This window comes from Myripristis murdjan, chromosome 17, assembly GCF_902150065.1.
Source record: "Myripristis murdjan chromosome 17, fMyrMur1.1, whole genome shotgun sequence".
Taxonomy (NCBI): domain Eukaryota; kingdom Metazoa; phylum Chordata; class Actinopteri; order Holocentriformes; family Holocentridae; genus Myripristis; species Myripristis murdjan.
The window spans coordinates 4836267-4860045 of record NC_043996.1 but is presented as its reverse complement, the minus strand read 5'-3'; the positions used below and the strand labels follow the sequence as shown (position 1 = coordinate 4860045).

At 42.4% G+C, this 23779-nt stretch overlaps 1 protein-coding gene across 5 annotated transcripts in view; it reads right to left on the bottom strand.

The window, feature by feature from the left end:
- Positions 1 to 23779, bottom strand: part of eps15l1b (epidermal growth factor receptor pathway substrate 15-like 1b) — a 54993-nt gene that overhangs the window by 28322 nt on the left and 2892 nt on the right. The gene's annotated exons all lie outside the window — the stretch shown is intronic.

The following is a 23779-nucleotide window of genomic DNA, read 5'->3' as shown; positions in this document are numbered from 1 at the left end:
TTCTTGTCTTAGCGTGCCCTCTTGTGATAAGAAGTGGTATCACCACAATAGACAGTTCTCCCTTTCCCACAACTGAAGGTAAGTCCCACAATAACAGGTATTTCTTATTATGAATCAAAAATAAAAAAATAAATGGGGGCTCCGGCTGTCAGTTGGACACAGACGGAGGAAGTTACCTCTGAAACTGTCAAGGTAAATAAACACCCCTTAAATGAAACAAAACGTCTGTTAGTTAAAAGGAAGACATGATGAATGTATGTGTGTATTTCAATGTGACGTGCATAACGGGGGCAGTCGCGCTGGAGCGCGTTTGGGCTTGATAATGTGAGTGCAGGCCAGCAGGGGACTGGGGAGGGGGGAGAGAGGGCGGGACACAGCCACAAAGTTAGTTTTCAAATTGATAACCCATCATAACCCTTGCATTCAATATTAAAAAATGGCCCAAAAAATCCCCAAATAATTATATAGATAAATAAAAGGTTGTTATGCTACCTGACTATTACTGAAGGATATTAGAACACATCTCAAAAATGTTCATAATTTTTTTATTATTATTTTAATATTATTAACTATAATAACATCTATTTTGTATATATTTACAGGGCTGCCAGTAGAGGGAGCTCACGCTCTTTGGATGTAAATGTAAATACAGTCACTGCCAAGTCCTGTATTTTGGGTATTGATGTGGGCAAACAGAGTTAAGACTGGAGATCAGTAGAGTGGGTGAAGACTGGAGATAAGTATCACATTCCAGCATATTTATTTATTTATTCATTTATTTATTTATTCATTTATTTATTCATTTAACTACCGTAAATCAGTCACAGTCACACAAATAGGCTCCATATTTTTTCTTACCTTGATGCAGAATTAGTGTTGAAAGTTGAAAGTTCATAAGCAGCCAAATGTTGCCAAAAGCAGCCCAATTTTGAAGTAGACGCCCAACGTGATTGTTCCCTGCCCAACGGAATTTAAAAATAGCCCAATCTGCCAATCCTGGCAGGAGGAGAATTGAACTCCGTTCTCCAGCATGAGAGGCTGGAGAGGTTACCGCTGCGCTACTGGAGCTTATGGGGGCGGAGCCCGAAATTAGTCTCTATGAGGCAGACAGCAGCAATGACACTGGTACTGGTGACAAGATCGCCGAAAACCACGGGTCAAACTACCGCATCTTTCTCCGCGATAGTAAGTCCGAGCAGAAAATGGATTGCACCACGAGAATCGTAAGGCTTTGAGCTTTTGAACCATGGTTTAATTATTTTCGAACTCCCGAAAATGCCCGAGAAACGGCGAGTAGAATACGTGTGTGCTTCTGCTTTCCTCCCGCGACTTTGCTTTGCCGATATAATGGGACTGAATGGGGGAGAGAGCTGGGACTCCCGCCTCGTTAAGAGTCGAAATGAAAAAAGTTGAAGCTACTTTGCTTTTGTCTTTACATTTTTCAAAGCACAACTATTTTTCCTACAATTTGATCCCAAATTTATGCATGTGGAGTTAAAATTATGGCCAGCACAGCAAGTTTAAGAAAAAAGTTTTAGGCGATTTTTCAGGGCTGCTTCCCTCTAACTCTCAGGAATTCGAGCTATGCCGCTCTAGCTCAGCCTACGTACCTCTCCCATTCGTTTGTATAGAGTCTTAAATTTCGACTTCAAACTGGAATTTAGGAAAAACGGAATGTCGGATCGGTTTGAAAATTCGCAAGCAGCTTCTTCTCCACTAGACGCAAATTTTTCTAATTTGGTGTGTGGACCTAGGTCCAAAGCTCTGGGCGCTGGAGCCTTCGGAAGTTTTTGCCCATTCATTCGAATGGGCCAAATTTGCCATAAAAATTGGAATTTTGGGAATTCCAGATGTTGGATTCCTTAGAAAAGTAATAGCACACTTCTCCCAATGGGGCCACACATTTTCCCAATTCATTGTGTGGGCCTAAAGTGAAAGCTGTAGGAGGAGAAGCGTGCCAAAAAATTTGCAGAATAATAATAATAATAACTAGAAGATAGAAAGTTTCTGAAGAAACTTTAATGTGCTTGCCTTGCGCATGTTGGGCTACACGCAACATCATCAGAGCCTGTCTACTGTATTAGAGTTTCTCTGATATCACGCGCCTCAGCTTCAAAACAAACTGCTGCGTGCTGCTCTCTCTCTCTCTCTCTCTCTCTCTCTCTCTCTCTCTCTCTCTCTCTCTCTCTCTCTCTCTGTCTCTCCTCGCCGCTCTACACACATCCGTGATACTCAAAGACACGCGGTGGTTATGTCATGCACAAGCACATGCATGGTCGGGCACGCGAACGTGGATACAACGTAAATCATGTAGTCCTCCTCCCTCCGCAAAATCATTTAATGCGAACGGCGGCATTGCGCAATCAATAATCAACCGATAATAATAATCAACCAGATCTGACAGGTGCGCCGCGCACACAGACTGTCATATAGTGTAGCACACTTGCAAAGGACGACGCTTACAAGGGCGTTGTGGTCGAGACGAGTTTACTCTCCATCTGTCAATCATACATAACAAGACACACACATTGCAGCCTGGTTCTAACGGCATGTGCAGCTCTTCTGATGATTACAGCCGAATGTAAAGAGCACGAACACAACAGGGGATCAACATAAAAACAAAGGCGACCGTCATGTGCACTGTGCTACGACATCAAGTAAAGGGGGCAGACTATATTAGTTACATTTTGCACTCCATAATAATAAACATCACCCACCGTCTGTTGACGTTAGCTCCGGGTCGCGGGAGCAAGCTAAGGGTAATTAGCGCTTAGCGAGCGAGCTAGCCATAACAGTTAGCTTACTCACGTCATCAAATAAATAATATATGTCCTTCGTGAGTCTCTTTGATATGTCTCGCTACCCCACTCATATACACTATTTCACACACGCACATTTCCATTAAACTAAACAGTCTGCTTACCTGTCAATCATACATCACAGAAGACGCACACATTGCAGCCTGGTTCATAACTGAATGCTGAACTCTTCTGACGATTACAGCCGAATGTAGCCGAGCACGGCGTCTGCACGGACTGTAATTCTTGTCTTAGCGTGCCCTCTTGTGATAAGAAGTGGTATCACCACAATAGACAGTTCTCCCTTTATCACAATGCATTCAGAAGGTAAGTCCCATTATAACATGTATTTCTTATTATGAATCAAAAATAAAAATAAAAAACTAAATGGGGGCTCCGGCTGTCAGTTGGACACAGACGGAGGAAGTTATCTCTGAAACTGTCAAGGTAAATAAACACCCCTTAAATGAAACAAAACGTCTGTTAGTTAAAAGGAAGACATGATGAATGTATGTGTGTATTTCAATGTGACGTGCATACCGGGGGCAGTCGCGCTGGAGCGCGTTTGGGCTTGATAATGTGAGTGCAGGCCAGCAGGGGACTGGGGAGGGGAGAGAGAGGGCGGGAGACAGCCACGAAAATGGAGTTTTCAAATTGATTCGTAAATAACTTAAAATATGCAATTAACCTTGCTCTTGTGTTGATTTCATGGTAACACCCCCGGTGTTAGGCTCAGTTTTGACCCGTGTTTTAAATCAGCCATAAAATACCAACAAAAAACAATTATTTTTCATCCAATGTGTTTCTTATCTCTTGGTTACCTTGTTAGGCTTCCTTATCCATCCCTTATCTTAAAAAATTCCCCAAAAAATCCCAAGAGAATTATATAGATAAATAAAAGGTTGTTATGCTACCTGACTATTACTGAGGGATATTAGAACACATCTCAAAAATGTTCATAATTTTTTTATTATTATTTTAATATTATTAACTATAATAACATCTATTTTGTATATATTTATAGGGCTGCCAGTAGAGGGAGCTCACGCTCTTTGGATGTAAATGTAGATACAGTCACAAACAGAGTTAAGACTGGAGATCAGTAGAGTGGGTGAAGACTGGAGATAAGTATCACATTCCAGCAGATTTATTTATTTATTCATTTATTCATTCATTTAACTACCATAAATCAGTCACAGTCACACAAATAGGCTCCATATTATTTCTTACCTTGATGCAGAATTAGTGTTGAAAGTTGAAAGTTCATAAGCAGCCAAATGTTGCCAAAAGCAGGCCAATTTTGAAGTAGACGCCCAACGTGATTGTTCCCTGCCCAACAGAATTGAAAATAGCCCAATCTGCCAATCCTGGCAGGAGGAGAATTGAACTCCGCTCTCCACAATGAGAGGTACAAAGCTTACCGCTGCGCTACTGGAGCTCATGGGGGCGGAGCCCGAAATTACTGTCTATGAAGCAGACAGGGGCAATGACACTGGTACTGGTGACAAGATCGCCGAAAACCACGGGTCAAACTACCGCATATTTCTCCGCGATAGTAAGTCCGAGCAGAAAATGGATTGCACCACGAGAATCGTAAGGCTTTGAGCTTTTAAACCATGTTTAAATTATTTTCCAACTCCCGAAAATGCCCGATTTATGGCGAGTTGGAAACGTGTGTGTTTCTGCTTTCCTCCCGCGACTCTGCTTTGCCGATATAATGGGACTGAATGGGGGAGAGAGCTGGGACTCCCGCCTCGTTAAGAGTCTCAATGAAAAAAGTTGAAGCTATTTTGCTTTTGTCTTTACATTTTTCAAAGCACAACTATTTTTCCTACAATTTGATCCCAAATTTATGCATCTGCAGTGAAAATTGTGGCCAGCAGAGCAAGTTTAAGACAAAATTTTCAGGCGATTTTTCAGGGCTGCCTCCCTCTAACTCTCAGGAATTTCAGCTATGCCGCTCTAGCTCAGCCTACGTACCTCTCCCATTCGTTTGTATTGAGTCTGGAATTTCGACTTCAAAGTGGAATTTAGGAAAAACGGAATGTCGGATCGGTTTGAAAATTCACAGGTAGGTTCCTCTCCCAAAGACGCAAATTTTTCTAATTTGGTGTGTGGACCTAGGTCCAAAGCTCTGCTCTGTGGAGCCTCGGGAAGTTTTGCCCATTCATTCTAATGGGCCAAATTTGCCACAAAAATGGGAATTTTGGGAATTCCAGATGTTGGATTCCTTATAAAAGTAATAGCACACTTCTCCCAATGGGGCCGCACATTTTCCCAATTCATTGTGTGGGCCTAAAATGAAAGCTGTAGGAGGAGTAGCGCGCCGAAGAAATTTGCAGAAAAATAATAATAATAATAAAAATAATAATTTAGGATAGTAAGATGTGTTGCCTTTCCAAGGCAAGCACATAATAATAACTAGAGGATAGAAAGTTTCTGAAGAAACTTTAATGTGCTTGCCTTGCGCATGTTGGGTTCCACGCCAAATCGCCAGCCCATTGCTGTTTGTGGGTTGTGAAGTCATGGCTCATGCCCAGCCCGGGGTTTGAACCGCGGCTCTTCTGCATTTCAGGCAGCCTCACCTACCGCTAGACTACGGAGGCTGCCGTGGGCGGAGCCCGAAATTAGAATCTATGAAGCAGACAGTTTCACTGACACTGGAGCTGGGGGATAAGATCGCCAAAAACTACTGGTCAAACTATCGCATTTTTCTCCGCGATAGTAAGTCCGAGCAGAAAATGGATTGCACCACGAGAATCCTAAGGCTTTGAGCTTTTAAACCATGGTTAAATTATTTTCCAACTCCCGAAAATGCCCGAGAAACGGCGATTAGAATACGTGTGTGCTTCTGCTTTTCTGCCGCGACTCTGCTTTGCCGATATAATGGGACTGAATGGGGGAGAGAGCTGGGACTCCCGCCTCGTTAAGAGTCTCAATGAAAAAAGTTGAAGCTACTTTGCTTTTGTCTTTACATTTTTCAAAGCACAACTATTTTTCCTACAATTTGATCCCAAATTTATGCATGTTGAGTGAAAATTGTGGCCAGCAGAGCAAGTTTAAGACAACATTTTGAGGCGATTTTTCAGGGCTGCCTCCCTCTAGCTCTCAGGAATGCATGGAATGACACTGTAGTGCAACTCCATTAGTGTGTATTGCGTGTGTAATTCCGACTTTAAACTGGAATTGCGGAAAAACGGAATGTCGGATCGGTCTGAAAATCGAAACCCTGCTTCTTCTCAATAAGACGCACGTTTTTCTAATTTGGTGCGTGGACGCAGGTCCAAAGCTCTGGGCCCTGGAGCCTTTCAAAGTTTTTGCCCATTCATTCGAATGGGCCAAAATTTGCCACAAAAATGGGAATTTTGGGAATTCCAGATGTCGGATTCCTTAGAAAAGCAATAGCACACTTCTCCTAATGGGGCCGCACATTTTCCCAATTCATTGTGTGGGCCTAAAATGAAAGCTGTAGGAGGAGAAGCGCGCCGAAAAGTGTCCAGAATAAAAATAATAATAATAATAATAAGAATAAATATGCACAACAATAAGATGTGTTGCCTTTCCAAGGCAAGCACATAATAAATATGCACAACAATAAGATGTGTTGCCTCTCCAAGGCAAGCACATAATAAAAAGAACTAGAGGATAGAAAGTTTCTGAAGAAACTTTAATGTGCTTGCCTTGCGCATGTCGGGTTACACGCAACATCACCAGAGCCTGTCTACTGTATTAGAGTTTCTCTGATATCACGCGCCTCAGCTTCAAAACAAACTGCTGCGTGCTGCTCTCTCTCTCTCTCTCTCTCTCTCTCTCTCTCTCTCTCTCTCTCTCTCTCTCTCTCTCTCTCTCTCTGTCTCTCCTCGCCGCTCTACACACATCCGTGATACTCAAAGACACGCGGTGGTTATGTCATGCACAAGCACATGCACGGTCGGGCACGCGAACGTGGATACGACGTAAATCATGCAGTCCTCCTCCCTCCGCAAAATCGTTTAATGCGAACGGCGGCATTGCGCAATCAATAATCAACCGATAATAACAATCAACCAGATCTGACAGGTGCGCCGCGCACACAGACTGACATATAGTGTAGCACACTTGCAAAGGACGACGCTTACAAGGGCGTTGTGGTCGAGACGAGTTTACTCTCCATCTGTCAATCATACATAACAAGACACACACATTGCAGCCTGGTTCATAACCGCACGTGCAGCTCTTCTGATGATTACAGCCGAATGTAAAGAGCACGAACACAACAGGGGATCGACATAAAAACAAAGGCGACCGTCATGTGCACTGTGCTACGACATCAAGTAAAGGGGGCAGACTATATTAGTTACATTTTGCACTCCATAATAATAAACATCACCCACCGTCTGTTGACGTTAGCTCCGGGTCGCGGGAGCAAGCTAAGGGTAATTAGCGCGTAGCGAGCGAGCTAGCCATAACAGTTAGCTTACTCATGTCATCAAATAAATAATATATTTCCTTCGTGAGTCTCTTTGATATGTCTCGCTACCCCACTCACATACACTATTTCACACACACACATTTCCATTAAACTAAACAGTCTGCTTACCTGTCAATCATACATCACAGAAGACGCACACATTGCAGCCTGGTTCATATCGGACGCAGCTCTTCTGACGATTACAGCCGAATGTAGCCGAGCACGGCGTCTGGACGGACTGTAATTCTTGTCTTAGCGTGCCCTCTTGTGATAAGAAGTGGTATCACCACAATAGACAGTTCTCCCTTTCCCACAATGCACACTGAAGGTATGTCCCACAATAACAGGTATTTCTTATTATGAATCAAAAATAAAAATAAAAAATAAATGGGGGCTCCGGCTCCGGCTTTCTCGTGGTGTAATCCATCTCTTGGTTACCTTGTTAGGCTTCCTTATACATGAAAAGATTGGTTTTAATAGTTTTATAGTGCCCCTTTGTGGGCCTTTGTTTTGACACCATAACCCTTGCTTTCAATATTAAAAAATTCCCCAAAAAAATCCCAAGAGAATTATATAGATAAATAAAAGGTTGTTATGCTACCTGACTATTACTGAGGGATATTAGAACACATCTCAAAAATGTTCATAATTTTTTTATTATTATTTTAATATTATTAACTATAATAACATCTATTTTGTATATATTTACAGGGCTGCCAGTAGAGGGAGCTCACGCTCTTTGGATGTAAATGTAGATACAGTCACAAACAGAGTTAAGACTGGAGATCAGTAGAGTGGGTGAAGACTGGAGATAAGTATCACATTCCAGCAGATTTATTTATTTATTTATTTATTTAGTTATTTAACTACCGTAAATCAGTCACAGTCACACAAATAGGCTCCATATTTTTTCTTACCTTGATGCAGAATTAGTGTTGAAAGTTGAAAGTTCATAAGCAGCCAAATGTTGCCAAAAGCAGCCCAATTTTGAAGTAGACGCCCAACGTGATTGTTCCCTGCCCAACGGAATTAAAAATAGCCCAACTGCCAATCCTGGCAGGAGGAGAATTGAACTCCGTTCTCCAGCACGAGAGACAAAGAGGTTACCGCTGCGCTACCGGAGCTCATGGGGGCGGAGCCCGAAATTACATTGTATGAAGCAGACAGGAGCAATGACACTGGTGCTGGTGACAAGATCGCCGAAAACCACGGGTCAAACTACCGCATTTTTCTCCGCGATAGTAAGTCCGAGCAGAAAATGGATTGCACCACGAGAATCCTAAGGCTTTGAGCTTTTAAACCATGGTTAAATTATTTTCCAACTCCCGAAAATGCCCGATTTATGGCGAGTTGGAAACGTGTGTGTTTCTGCTTTCCTCCCGCGACTCTGCTTTGCCGATATAATGGGACTGAATGGGGGAGAGAGCTGGGACTCCCGCCTCGTTAAGAGTCGAAATGAAAAAAGTTGAAGCTATTTTGCTTTTGTCTTTACATTTTTCAAAGCACAACTATTTTTCCTACAATTTGATCCCAAATTTATGCATCTGCAGTGAAAATTGTGGCCAGCAGAGCAAGTTTAAGACAAAATTTTCAGGCGATTTTTCAGGGCTGCCTCCCTCTAACTCTCAGGAATTTCAGCTATGCCGCTCTAGCTCAGCCTACGTACCTCTCCCATTCGTTTGTATAGAGTCTTAAATTTCGACTTCAAACTGGAATTTAGGAAAAACGGAATGTCGGATCGGTTTGAAAATTCGCAAGCAGCTTCTTCTCCACTAGACGCAAATTTTTCTAATTTGGTGTGTGGACCTAGGTCCAAAGCTCTGGGCGCTGGAGCCTTCGGAAGTTTTTGCCCATTCATTCGAATGGGCCAAATTTGCCATAAAAATTGGAATTTTGGGAATTCCAGATGTTGGATTCCTTAGAAAAGTAATAGCACACTTCTCCCAATGGGGACACACATTTTCCCAATTCATTGTGTGGGCCTAAAATGCAAGCTGTAGGAGGAGAAGCGCGCCAAAAAATTTGCAGAATAATAATAATAACTAGAAGATAGAAAGTTTCTGAAGAAACTTTAATGTGCTTGCCTTGCGCATGTCGGGTTACACGCAACATCACCAGAGCCTGTCTACTGTATTAGAGTTTCTCTGATATCACGTGCCTCAGCTTCAAAACAAACTGCTGCGTGCTGCTCTCTCTCTCTCTCTCTCTCTCTCTCTCTCTCTCTCTCTCTCTCTCTCTGTCTCTCCTCGCCGCTCTACACACATCCGTGATACTCAAAGACACGCGGTGGTTATGTCATGCACAAGCACATGCACGGTCGGGCACGCGAACGTGGATACGACGTAAATCATGCAGTCCTCCTCCCTCCGCAAAATCGTTTAATGCGAACGGCGGCATTGCGCAATCAATAATCAACCGATAATAATAATCAACCAGATCTGACAGGTGCGCCCTGCACACAGACTGTCATATAGTGTAGCACACTTGCAAACGACGACGCTTACAAGGGCGTTGTGGTCGAGACGAGTTTTCTCTCCATCTGTCAATCATACATAACAAGACACACACATTGCAGCCTGGTTCATAACGGCATGTGCAGCTCTTCTGATGATTACAGCCGAATGTACAGAGCACGAACACAACAGGGGATCAAAATAAAAACAAAGGCGACCGTCATGTGCACTATGCTACGACATCAAGTAAAGGGGGCAGACTATATTAGTTACATTTTGCACTCCATAATAATAAACATCACCCACCGTCTGTTGACGTTAGCTCCGGGTCGCGGGAGCAAGCTAAGGGTAATTAGCGCTTAGCGAGCGAGCTAGCCATAACAGTTAGCTTACTCACGTCATCAAATAAATAATATATTTCCTTCGTGAGTCCCTTTGATATGTCTCGCTACCCCACTCACATACACTATTTCACACACACACACACACATTTCCATTAATCTAAACAGTCTGCTTACCTGTCAATCATACATCACAGAAGACGCACACATTGCAGCCTGGTTCATATCGGACGCAGCTCTTCTGACGATTACAGCCGAATGTAGCCGAGCACGGCGTCTGGACGGACTGTAATTCTTGTCTTAGCGTGCCCTCTTGTGATAAGAACTGGTATCACCACAACAGACAGTTCTCCCTTTACCACAATGCAAGGTAAGTCCCACAATAACAGGTATTTCTTATTATGAATCAAAAATAAAAATAAAAAATAAATGGGGGCTCCGGCTGTCAGTTGGACAAAGACGGAGGAAGTTACCTCTGAAACTGTCAAGGTAAATAAACACCCCTTAAATGAAACAAAACGTCTGTTAGTTAAAAGGAAGACATGATGAATGTATGTGTGTATTTCAATGTGACGTGCATACCGAGGGCAGTCGCGCTGGAGCGCGTTTGGGCTTGATAATGTGAGTGCAGGCCAGCAGCCACGAAAATGTAGTTTTCAAATTGATTCGTAAATATCTTAAAATATACAATTAACCTTGCTCTTGTGTTGATTTCATGGTAACACCCCCGGTGTTAGGCTCAGTTTTGACCCGTGTTTTAAATCAGCCATAAAATACCAACAAAAAACAATTATTTTTCATCCAATGTGTTTCTTATCTCTTGGTTACCTTGTTAGGCTTCCTTATCCATGAAAAGATTGGTTTTTAATATTTTTGTAGTGCCCCTTTGTGGGCCTTTGTTTTGACACCATACCTCTTGCTTTCAATATTAAAAAATTCCAAAAAAAAATCCCAAGAGAATTATATAGATAAATAAAAGGTTGTTATGCTACCTGACAATTACTGAGGGATATTAGAACACATCTCAAAAATGTTCATACATTTTTTTATTATTATTTTAATATTATTAACTATAATAACATCTATTTTGTATATATTTAAAGGGCTGCCAGTAGAGGGAGCTCACGCTCTTTGGATGTAAATGTAAATACAGTCACTGCCAAATCCACTTTTGGGTATTGATGGGGGCAAACAGAGTTAAGACTGGAGATCAGTAGAGTGGGTGAAGACTGGAGATAAGTATCACATTCCAGCATATTTATTTATTTATTCATGTATTTATTTATTCATTTATTTATTCATTTAACTGCCGTAAATCAGTCACAGTCACACAAATAGGCTCCATATTTTTTCTTACCTTGATGCAGAATTAGTGTTGAAAGTTGAAAGTTCATAAGCAGCCAAATGTTGCCAAAAGCAGCCCAATTTTGAAGTAGACGCCCAACGTGATTGTTCCCTGCCCAACGGAATTAAAAATAGCCCAATCTGACAATCCTGGCAGGAGGAGAATTGAACTCCGCTCTCCACAACGAGAGGCTGGAGAGGTTACCGCTGCGCTACTGGAGCTCAGGGGGGGCGGACCCCGAAATTACATTCTATGAAGCAGACAGGAGCAATGACACTGGTGCTGGTGACAAGATCGCCGAAAACCACGGGTCAAACTACCGCATCTTTCTCCGCGATAGTAAGTCCGAGCAGAAAATGGATTGCACCACGAGAATCCTAAGGCTTTGAGCTTTTAAACCATGGTTAAATTATTTTCCAACTCCCGAAAATGCCCGATTTATGGCGAGTTGGAAACGTGTGTGTTTCTGCTTTCCTCCCGCGACTTTGCTTTGCCGATATAATGGGACTGAATGGGGGAGAGAGCTGGGACTCCCGCCTCGTTAAGAGTCGAAATGAAAAAAGTTGAAGGTACTTTGCTTTTGTCTTTACATTTTTCAAAGCACAACTATTTTTCCTACAATTTGATCCCAAATTTATGCATGTGGAGTTAAAATTATGGCCAGCACAGCAAGTTTAAGAAAAAAGTTTTAGGCGATTTTTCAGGGCTGCTTCCCTCTAACTCTCAGGAATTCGAGCTATGCCGCTCTAGCTCAGCCTACGTACCTCTCCCATTCATTTGTATAGAGTCTTAAATTTCGACTTCAAACTGGAATTTAGGAAAAACGGAATGTCGGATCGGTTTGAAAATTCGCAAGCAGCTTCTTCTCCACTAGACGCAAATTTTTCTAATTTGGTGTGTGGACCTAGGTCCAAAGCTCTGGGCGCTAAAGCCTTCGAAAGTTTTTGCCCATTCATTCGAATGGGCCAAATTTGCCACAAAAATTGGAATTTTAGGAATTCCAGATGTTGGATTCCTTAGAAAAGTAATAGCACACTTCTCCCAATGGGGCCGCACATTTTCCCAATTCATTGTGTGGGCCTAAAATGAAAGCTGTAGGAGGAGAAGCGTGCCAAAAAATTTGCAGAATAATAAAATATAATAATAATAAGAAGAAGAATAAATATGCACAACAATAAGATGTGTTGCCTCTCCAAGGCAAGCACATAACTAGAAGATAGAAAGTTTCTGAAGAAACTTTAATGTGCTTGCCTTGCGCATGTCGGGTTACACGCAACATCACCAGAGCCTGTCTACTGTATTAGAGTTTCTCTGATATCACGTGCCTCAGCTTCAAAACAAACTGCTGCGTGCTGCTCTCTCTCTCTCTCTCTCTCTCTCTCTCTCTCTCTCTCTCTCTCTCTCTCTCTCTCTCTCTCTCTCTCTCCTCGCCGCTCTACACACATCCGTGATACTCAAAGACACGCGGTGGTTATGTCATGCACAAGCACATGCACGGTCGGGCACGCGAACGTGGATACGACGTAAATCATGCAGTCCTCCTCCCTCCGCAAAATCGTTTAATGCGAACGGCGGCATTGCGCAATCAATAATCAACCGATAATAACAATCAACCAGATCTGACAGGTGCGCCGCGCACACAGACTGTCATATAGTGTAGCACACTTGCAAAGGACGACGCTTACAAGGGCGTTGTGGTCGAGACGAGTTTACTCTCCATGTGTCAATCATACATAACAAGACACACACATTGCAGCCTGGTTCATAACCGCACGTGCAGCTCTTCTGATGATTACAGCCGAATGTAAAGAGCACGAACACAACAGGGGATCAACATAAAAACAAAGGCGACCGTCATGTGCACTGTGCTACGACATCAAGTAAAGGGGGCAGACTATATTAGTTACATTTTGCACTCCATAATAATAAACATCACCCACCGTCTGTTGACGTTAGCTCCGGGTCGCGGGAGCAAGCTAAGGGTAATTAGCGCTTAGCGAGCGAGCTAGCCATAACAGTTAGCTTACTCACGCCATTAAATAAATAATATATGTCCTTCGTGAGTCTCTTTGATATGTCTCGCTACCCCACTCACATACACTATTTCACACACGCACATTTCCATTAATCTAAACAGTCTGCTTACCTGTCAATCATACATCACAGAAGACGCACACATTTCAGCCTGGTTGATAACTGCATGGGGAACTCTTCTGACGATTACAGCCGAATGTAGCCGAGCACGGCGTCTGGACGGACTGTATTTCTTGTCTTAGCGTGCCCTCTTGTGATAAGAAGTGGTATCACCACAATAGACAGTTCTCCCTTTATCACAATGCACAAGGTAAGTCCCACAATAACATGTATTTCTTATTATGAATCAAAAATAAAAATAAAAAATAAATGGGGGCTCCGGCTGTCAGTTGGACACAGACGGAGGAAGTTACCTCTGAAACTGTCAAGGTAAATAAACACCCCTTAAATGAAACAAAACGTCTGTTAGTTAAGAGGAAGACATGATGAATGTATGTGTGTATTTCAATGTGACGTGCATACCGGGGGCAGTCGCGCTGGAGCGCGTTTGGGCTTGATAATGTGAGTGCAGGCCAGCAGCCACGAAAATGTAGTTTTCAAATTGATTCGTAAATAACTTCAAATATACAATTAACCTTGCTCTTGTGTTGATTTCATGGTAACACCCCCGGTGTTAGGCTCAGTTTTGACCCGTGTTTTAAATCAGCCATAAAATACCAACAAAAAACAATTATTTTTCATCCAATGTGTTTCTTATCTCTTGGTTACCTTGTTAGGCTTCCTTATCCATGAAAAGATTGGTTTTAATAGTTTTCTAGAGAATTATTTAGATAAATAAGAGGTTGTTATGCTACCTGACTATTACTGAGGGATATTAGAACACATCTAAAAAATGTTCATAATTTTTTTTTATTATGATTTTAATATTATTAACTATAATAACATCTATTTTGTATATATTTACAGGGCTGCCAGTAGAGGGAGCTCACGCTCTTTGGATGTAAATGTAGATACAGTCACTGATCTCCAAGACTGGAGATCAGTAGAGTGGGTGAAGACTGGAGATAAGTATCACATTCCAGCAGATTTATTTATTTATTTATTTATTTATTTATTTAACTACCGTAAATCAGTCACAGTCACACAAATAGGCTCCATATTTTTTCTTACCTTGATGCAGAATTAGTGTTGAAAGTTGAAAGTTCATAAGCAGCCAAATGTTGCCAAAAGCAGCCCAATTTTGAAGTAGACGCCTAACGTGATTGTTCCCTGCCCAACGGAATTAAAAATAGCCCAATCTGCCAATCCTGGCAGGAGGAGAATTGAACTCCGCTCTCCAGCACGAGAGGCGAGGAGGTTACCGCTGCGCTACTGGAGCTCATGGGGGCGGAGCCCGAAATTACATTCTATGAAGCAGACAGGAGCAATGATACTGGTGTTGGTGACAAGATCGCCGAAAACCACGGGTCAAACTACCGCATTTTTCTCCGCGATAGTAAGTCCGAGTAGAAAATGGATTGCACCACGAGAATCCTAAGGCTTTGAGCTTTTAAACCATGGTTTAAATTATTTTCCAACTCCCGAAAATGCCCGATTTACGGCGATTTGGAAACGTGTGTGTTTCTGCTTTCCTCCCGCGACTCTGCTTTGCCGATATAATGGGACTGAATGGGGGAGAGAGCTGGGACTCCCGCCTCGTTAAGAGTCGAAATGAAAAAAGTTGAAACTACTTTGCTTTTGTCTTTACATTTTTCAAAGCACAACTATTTTTCCTACAATTTGATCCCAAATTTATGCATGTGGAGTGAAAATTGTGGCCAGTACAGCAAGTTTGAGACAAAATTTTCAGGCGATTTTTCAGGGCTGCTTCACTCTAAGTGTGACGTCACTCACTCTAGCTCTCTCCATTAGTGTGTATTGCGTCAACTTCGAACCGGAATTGCGTAAAAACGGAATGTCGGATCGGTTTGAAAATTCGCAGGTAGCTTCCTCTCCCAAAGACGCAAATTTTTCTAATTTGGTGTGTGGACCTAGGTCCAAAGCTCTGCTCTGTGGAGCCTCCGAAAGTTTTGCCCATTCATTCGAATGGGCCAAATTTGCCACAAAAATGGGAATTTTGGGAATTCCAGATGTTGGATTCCTTATAAAAGTAATAGCACACTTCTCCCAATGGGGCCGCACATTTTCCCAATTCATTGTGTGGGCCTAAAATGAAAGCTGTAGGAGGAGTAGCGCGCCGAAGAAATTTGCGGAAAAATAATAATAATAAAAATAACTAGAGGATAGAAAGTTTCTGAAGAAACTTTAATGTGCTTGCCTTGCGCATGTTGGGTTCCACGCCAAATCGCCAGCCCATTGCTGTTTGTGGGTTGTGAAGTCATGGCTCATGCCCAGCCCGGGGTTTGAACCGCGGCTCTTCTGCATTTCAGGCAGCCTCACCTACCGCTAGACTACGGAGGCTGCCGTGGGCGGAGCCCGAAATTAGAATCTATGAAGCAGACAGTTTCACTGACACTGGAGCTAGGGGATAAGATCGCCAAAAACTACTGGTCAAACTATCGCATTTTTCTCCGCGATAGTAAGTCCGAGCAGAAAATGGATTGCACCACGAGAATCCTAAGGCTTTGAGCTTTTAAACCATGGTTAAATTATTTTCCAACTCCCGAAAATGCCCGAGAAACGGCGATTAGAATACGTGTGTGCTTCTGCTTTTCTGCCGCGACTTTGCTTTGCCGATATAATGGGACTGAATGGGGGAGAGAGCTGGGACTCCCGCCTCGTTAAGAGTCTCAATGAAAAAAGTTGAAGCTACTTTGCTTTTGTCTTTACATTTTTCAAAGCACAACTATTTTTCCTACAATTTGATCCCAAATTTATGCATGTTGAGTGAAAATTGTGGCCAGCAGAGCAAGTTTAAGACAACATTTTGAGGCGATTTTTCAGGGCTGCCTCCCTCTAGCTCTCAGGAATGCATGGAATGACACTGTAGTGCAACTCCATTAGTGTGTATTGCGTGTGTAATTCCGACTTTAAACTGGAATTGCGGAAAAAACGGAATGTCGGATCGGTCTGAAAATCGAAACCCTGCTTCTTCTCAATAAGACGCACGTTTTTCTAATTTGGTGCGTGGACGCAGGTCCAAAGCTCTGGGCCCTGGAGCCTTTCAAAGTTTTTGCCCATTCATTCGAATGGGCCAAAATTTGCCACAAAAATGGGAATTTTGGGAATTCCAGATGTCGGATTCCTTAGAAAAGCAATAGCACACTTCTCCTAATGGGGCCGCACATTTTCCCAATTCATTGTGTGGGCCTAAAATGAAAGCTGTAGGAGGAGAAGCGCGCCGAAAAGTGTCCAGAATAAAAATAATAATAATAATAATAAGAATAAATATGCACAACAATAAGATGTGTTGCCTTTCCAAGGCAAGCACATAATAATTTAGGATAGTAAGATGTGTTGCCTTTCCAAGGCAAGCACATAATAACTAGAGGATAGAAAGTTTCTGAAGAAACTTTAATGTGCTTGCCTTGCGCATGTCGGGTTACACGCAACATCACCAGAGCCCGTCTACTGTATTAGAGTTTCTCTGATATCACGTGCCTCAGCTTCAAAACAAACTGCTGCGTGCTGCTCTCTCTCTCTCTCTCTCTCTCTCTGTCTCTCCTCGCCGCTCTACACACATCCGTGATACTCAAAGACACGCGGTGGTTATGTCATGCACAAGCACATGCACGGTCGGGCACGCGAACGTGGATACGACGTAAATCATGCAGTCCTCCTCCCTCCGCAAAATCGTTTAATGCGAACGGCGGCATTGCGCAATCAATAATCAACCGATAATAACAATCAACCAGATCTGACAGGTGCGCCGCGCACACAGACTGACATATAGTGTAGCACACTTGCAAAGGACGACGCTTACAAGGGCGTTGTGGTCGAGACGAGTTTACTCTCCATCTGTCAATCATACATAACAAGACACACACATTGCAGCCTGGTTCATAACGGCACGTGCAGCTCTTCTGATGATTACAGCCGAATGTAAAGAGCACGAACACAACAGGGGATCAACATAAAAACAAAGGCGACCGTCATGTGCACTGTGCTACGACATCAAGTAAAGGGGGCAGACTATATTAGTTACATTTTGCACTCCATAATAATAAACATCACCCACCGTCCGTTGACGTTAGCTCCGGGTCGCGGGAGCAAGCTAAGGGTAATTAGCGCTTAGCGAGCGAGCTAGCCATAACAGTTAGCTTACTCACGTCATCAAATAAATAATATATGTCCTTCGTGAGTCTCTTTGATATGTCTCGCTACCCCACTCACATACACTATTTCACACACACACACACACACACACATTTCCATTAAACTAAACAGTCTGCTTACCTGTCAATCATACATCACAGAAGACGCACACATTTCAGCCTGGTTGATAACTGCATACGGAACTCTTCTGACGATTACAGCCGAATGTAGCCGAGCACGGCGTCTGAACGGACTGTATTTCTTGTCTTAGCGTGCCCTCTTGTGATAAGAACTGGTATCACCACAATAGACAGTTCTCCCTTTACCACAACTGAAGGTAAGTCCCACAATAACAGGTATTTCTTATTATGATTCAAAAATAAAAATAAAAATAAAAAATAAATGGGGGGCTCCGGCTGTCAGTTGGACACAGACGGAGGAAGTTACCTCTGAAACTGTCAAGGTAAATAAACACCCCTTAAATGAAACAAAACGTCTGTTAGTTAAAAGGAAGACATGATGAATGTATGTGTGTATTTCAATGTGACGTGCATATCGGGGGCAGTCGCGCTGGAGCGCGTTTGGGCTTGATAATGTGAGTGCAGGCCAGCAGGGGACTGGGGAGGGGGGAGAGAGGGCGGGACACAGCCACGAAAATGGAGTTTTCAAATTGATTCGTAAATAACTTAAAATATGCAATTAACCTTGCTCTTGTGTTGATTTCATGGTAACACCCCCGGTGTTAGGCTCAGTTTTGACCCGTGTTTTAAATCAGCCATAAAATACCAACAAAAAACAATTATTTTTCATCCAATGTGTTTCTTATCTCTTGGTTACCTTGTTAGGCTTCCTTATCCATGAAAAGATTGGTTTTAATAGTTTTCTAGTGCTCCTTTGTGGGCCTTTGTTTTGACACCATAACCCTTGCTTTCAATATTAAAAAATTCCCCCAAAAATCCCAAGAGAATTATATAGATAAATAAAAGGTTGTTATGCTACCTGACTATTACTGAGGGATATTAGAACACATCTCAAAAATGTTCCTAATTTTTTTTTATTATTATTTTAATATTATTAACTATAATAACATCTATTTTGTATATATTTACAGGGCTGCCAGTAGAGGGAGCTCACGCTCTTTGGATGTAAATGTAGATACAGTCACTGCCAACTATTTTGGGTATTGATGGGGGCAAACAGAGTTAAGACTGGAGATCAGTAGAGTGGGTGAAGACTGGAGATAAGTATCACATTCCAGCATATTTATTTATTTATTCATTTATTTATTTATTTAACTACCGTAAATCAGTCACAGTCACACAAATAGGCTCCATATTATTTCTTACCTTGATGCAGAATTAGTGTTGAAAGTTGAAAGTTCATAAGCAGCCAAATGTTGCCAAAAGCAGCCCAATTTTGAAGTAGACGCCCAACGTGATTGTTCCCTGCCCAACGGAATTAAAAATAGCCCAATCTGCCAATCCTGGCAGGAGGAGAATTGAACTCCGTTCTCCAGCATGAGAGGTTTAAAGCTTACCGCTGCGCTACTGGAGCTCATGGGGGCGGAGCCCGAAATTACTGTCTATGAAGCAGACAGGGGCAATGACACTGGTGCTGGTGACAAGATCGCCGAAAACCACGGGTCAAACTACCGCATTTTTCTCCGCGATAGTAAGTCCGAGCAGAAAATGGATTGCACCACGAGAATCCTAAGGCTTTGAGCTTTTAAACCATGGTTAAATTATTTTCCAACTCCCGAAAATGCCCGATTTATGGCGAGTTGGAAACGTGTGTGTTTCTGCTTTCCTCCCGCGACTCTGCTTTGCCGATATAATGGGACTGAATGGGGGAGAGAGCTGGGACTCCCGCCTCGTTAAGAGTCGAAATGAAAAAAGTTGAAGCTACTTTGCTTTTGTCTTTACATTTTTCAAAGCACAACTATTTTTCCTACATTTTGATCCCAAATTTATGCATGTGGAGTTAAAATTATGGCCAGCACAGCAAGTTTAAGAAAAAAGTTTTAGGCGATTTTTCAGGGCTGCCTCCCTCTAACTCTCAGGAATTCGAGCTATGCCGCTCTAGCTCAGCCTACGTACCTCTCCCATTCATTTGTATAGAGTCTTAAATTTCGACTTCAAACTGGAATTTAGGACAAACGGAATGTCGGATCGGTTTGAAAATTCGCAAGCAGCTTCTTCTCCACTAGACGCAAATTTTTCTAATTTGGTGTGTGGACCTAGGTCCAAAGCTCTGGGCGCTAAAGCCTTCGAAAGTTTTTGCCCATTCATTCGAATGGGCCAAATTTGCCATAAAAATTGGAATTTTGGGAATTCCAGATGTTGGATTCCTTAGAAAAGTAATAGCACACTTCTCCCAATGGGGCCGCACATTTTCCCAATTCATTGTGTGGGCCTAAAATGAAAGCTGTAGGAGGAGTAGCGCGCCGAAGAATGTCCAGAATAAAATATAATAATAACTAGAGGATAGAAAGTTTCTGAAGAAACTTTAATGTGCTTGCCTTGCGCATGTCGGGTTACACGCAACATCACCAGAGCCTGTCTACTGTATTAGAGTTTCTCTGATATCACGTGCCTCAGCTTCAAAACAAACTGCTGCGTGCTGCTCTCTCTCTCTCTCTCTCTCTCTCTCTCTCTCTCTCTCTCTCTCTCTCTCTGTCTGTCTCTCCTCGCTGCTCTACACACATCCGTGATACTCAAAGACACGCGGTGGTTATGTCATGCACAAGCACATGCACGGTCGGGCACGCGAACGTGGATACGACGTAAATCATGCAGTCCTCCTCCCTCCGCAAAATCGTTTAATGCGAACGGCGGCATTGCGCAATCAATAATCAACCGATAATAACAATCAACCAGATCTGACAGGTGCGCCGCGCACACAGACTGACATATAGTGTAGCACACTTGCAAAGGACGACGCTTACAAGGGCGTTGTGGTCGAGACGAGTTTACTCTCCATCTGTCAGTCATACATAACAAGACACACACATTGCAGCCTGGTTCATAACCGCACGTGCAGCTCTTCTGATGATTACAGCCGAATGTAAAGAGCACGAACACAACAGGGGATCAACATAAAAACAAAGGCGACCGTTATGTGCACTGTGCTACGACATCAAGTAAAGGGGGCAGACTATATTAGTTACATTTTGCACTCCATAATAATAAACATCACCCACCGTCTGTTGACGTTAGCTCCGGGTCACGGGAGCAAGCTAAGGGTAATTAGCGCTTAGCGAGCGAGCTAGCCATAACAGTTAGCTTACTCACGTCATCAAATAAATAATATATTTCCTTCGTGAGTCTCTTTGATATGTCTCGCTACCCCACTCACATACACTATTTCACACACACACATTTCCATTAAACTAAACAGTCTGCTTACCTGTCAATCATACATCACAGAAGACGCACACATTGCAGCCTGGTTCATATCGGACGCAGCTCTTCTGACGATTACAGCCGAATGTAGCCGAGCACGGCGTCTGGACGGACTGTAATTCTTGTCTTAGCGTGCCCTCTTGTGATAAGAAGTGGTATCACCACAATAGACAGTTCTCCCTTTCCCACAATGCACACTGAAGGTATGTCCCACAATAACAGGTATTTCTTATTATGAATCAAAAATAAAAATAAAAAATAAATGGGGGCTCCGGCTGTCAGTTGGACACAGACGGAGGAAGTTACCTCTGAAACTGTCAAGGTAAATAAACACCCCTTAAATGAAACCAAACGTCTGTTAATTAAAAGGAAGACATGATGAATGTATGTGTGTATTTCAATGTGACGTGCATATCGGGGGCAGTCGCGCTGGAGCGCGTTTGGGCTTGATAATGTGAGTGCAGGCCAGCAGCGGACTGGGGAGGGGGGAGGGAGGGCGGGACACAGCCACGAAAATGTAGTTTTCAAATTGATTCGTAAATAACTTCAAATATACAATTAACCTTGCTCTTGTGTTGATTTCATGGTAACACCCCCGGTGTTAGGCTCAGTTTTGACCCGTGTTTTAAATCAGCCATAAAATACCAACAAAAAACAATTATTTTTCATCCAATGTGTTTCTTATCTCTTGGTTACCTTGTTAGGCTTCCTTATACATGAAAAGATTGGTTTTAATAGTTTTATAGTGCCCCTTTGTGGGCCTTTGTTTTGACACCATAACCCTTGCTTTCAATATTAAAAAATTCCCCCAAAAAATCCCAAGAGAATTATATAGATAAATAAAAGGTTGTTATGCTACCTGACTATTACTGAGGGATATTAGAACACATCTCAAAAATGTTCCTAATTTTGTTTTTATTATTATTTTAATATTATTAACTATAATAACATCTATTTTGTATATATTTACAGGGCTGCCAGTAGAGGGAGCTCACGCTCTTTGGATGTAAATGTAGATACAGTCACAAACAGAGTTAAGACTGGAGATCAGTAGAGTGGGTGAAGACTGGAGATAAGTATCACATTCCAGCAGATTTATTGATTTATTCATGTATTTATTTATTTAACTACCGTAAATCAGTCACAGTCACACAAATAGGCTCCATATTTTTTCTTACCTTGATGCAGAATTAGTGTTGAAAGTTGAAAGTTCATAAGCAGCCAAATGTTGCCAAAAGCAGCCCAATTTTGAAGTAGACGCCCAACGTGATTGTTCCCTGCCCAACGGAATTAAAAATAGCCCAATCTGACAACCCTGGCAGGAGGAGAATTGAACTCCGTTCTCCAGCATGAGAGCCAGACAGTTTACCGCTGCGCTACTGGAGCTCATGGGGGCGGAGCCCGAAATTACTTTCTATGAAGCAGAGAGGAGCAATGACACTGGCGCTGGTGACAAGATCGCCGAAAACCACGGGTCAAACTACCGCATTTTTCTCCGCGATAGTAAGTCCGAGCAGAAAATGGATTGCACCACGAGAATCGTAAGGCTTTGAGCTTTTAAACCATGGTCAAATTTTTTGCCAACTCCCGAAAATGCCCGATTTTCGGCGAGTTGGAAACGTGTGTGTCTCTGCTTTCCTCCCGCGACTTTGCTTTGCCGATATAATGGGACTGAATGGGGGAGAGAGCTGGGACTCCCGCCTCGTTAAGAGTCGAAATGAAAAAAGTTGAAGCTACTTTGCTTTTGTCTTTACATTTTTCAAAGCACAACTATTTTTCCTACAATTTGATCCCAAATTTATGCATGTGGAGTTAAAATTATGGCCAGCACAGCAAGTTTAAGAAAAAAGTTTTAGGCGATTTTTCAGGGCTGCCTCCCTCTAACTCTCAGGAATTCGAGCTATGCCGCTCTAGCTCAGCCTACGTACCTCTCCCATTCGTTTGTATAGAGTCTTAAATTTCGACTTCAAACTGGAATTTAGGAAAAACGGAATGTCGGATCGGTTTGAAAATTCGCAAGCAGCTTCTTCTCCACTAGACGCAAATTTTTCTAATTTGGTGTGTGGACCTAGGTCCAAAGCTCTGGGCGCTGGAGCCTTCGGAAGTTTTTGCCCATTCATTCGAATGGGCCAAATTTGCCATAAAAATTGGAATTTTGGGAATTCCAGATGTTGGATTCCTTAGAAAAGTAATAGCACACTTCTCCCAATGGGGCCGCACATTTTCCCAATTCATTGTGTGGGCCTAAAATGAAAGCTGTAGGAGGAGAAGCGCGCCAAAAAATTTGCAGAATAATAAAATATAATAATAATAAGAAGAAGAATAAATATGCACAACAATAAGATGTGTTGCCTCTCCAAGGCAAGCACATAATAAGAAAAAATATGCACAACAATAAGATGTGTTGCCTCTCCAAGGCAAGCACATAATAAATATGCACAACAATAAGATGTGTTGCCTTTCCAAGGCAAGCACATAATAAGAAATATGCAAGATAATAAGATGTGTTGCCTTTTCAAGGCAAGCACATAATAATAAGTATGCAGGATTTTAAGATGTGTTGCCTTTTCAAGGCAAGCACATAATAAGAACTTTAATGAGAAGAGGAAAAAAAGAAAAGGAGGTGTCACAACAAGTGTCATGACAGCCAACTCAGTTGATCCCGGATCAGTTATGAATGAAGAGGCTTGATTCCCTTTCAAG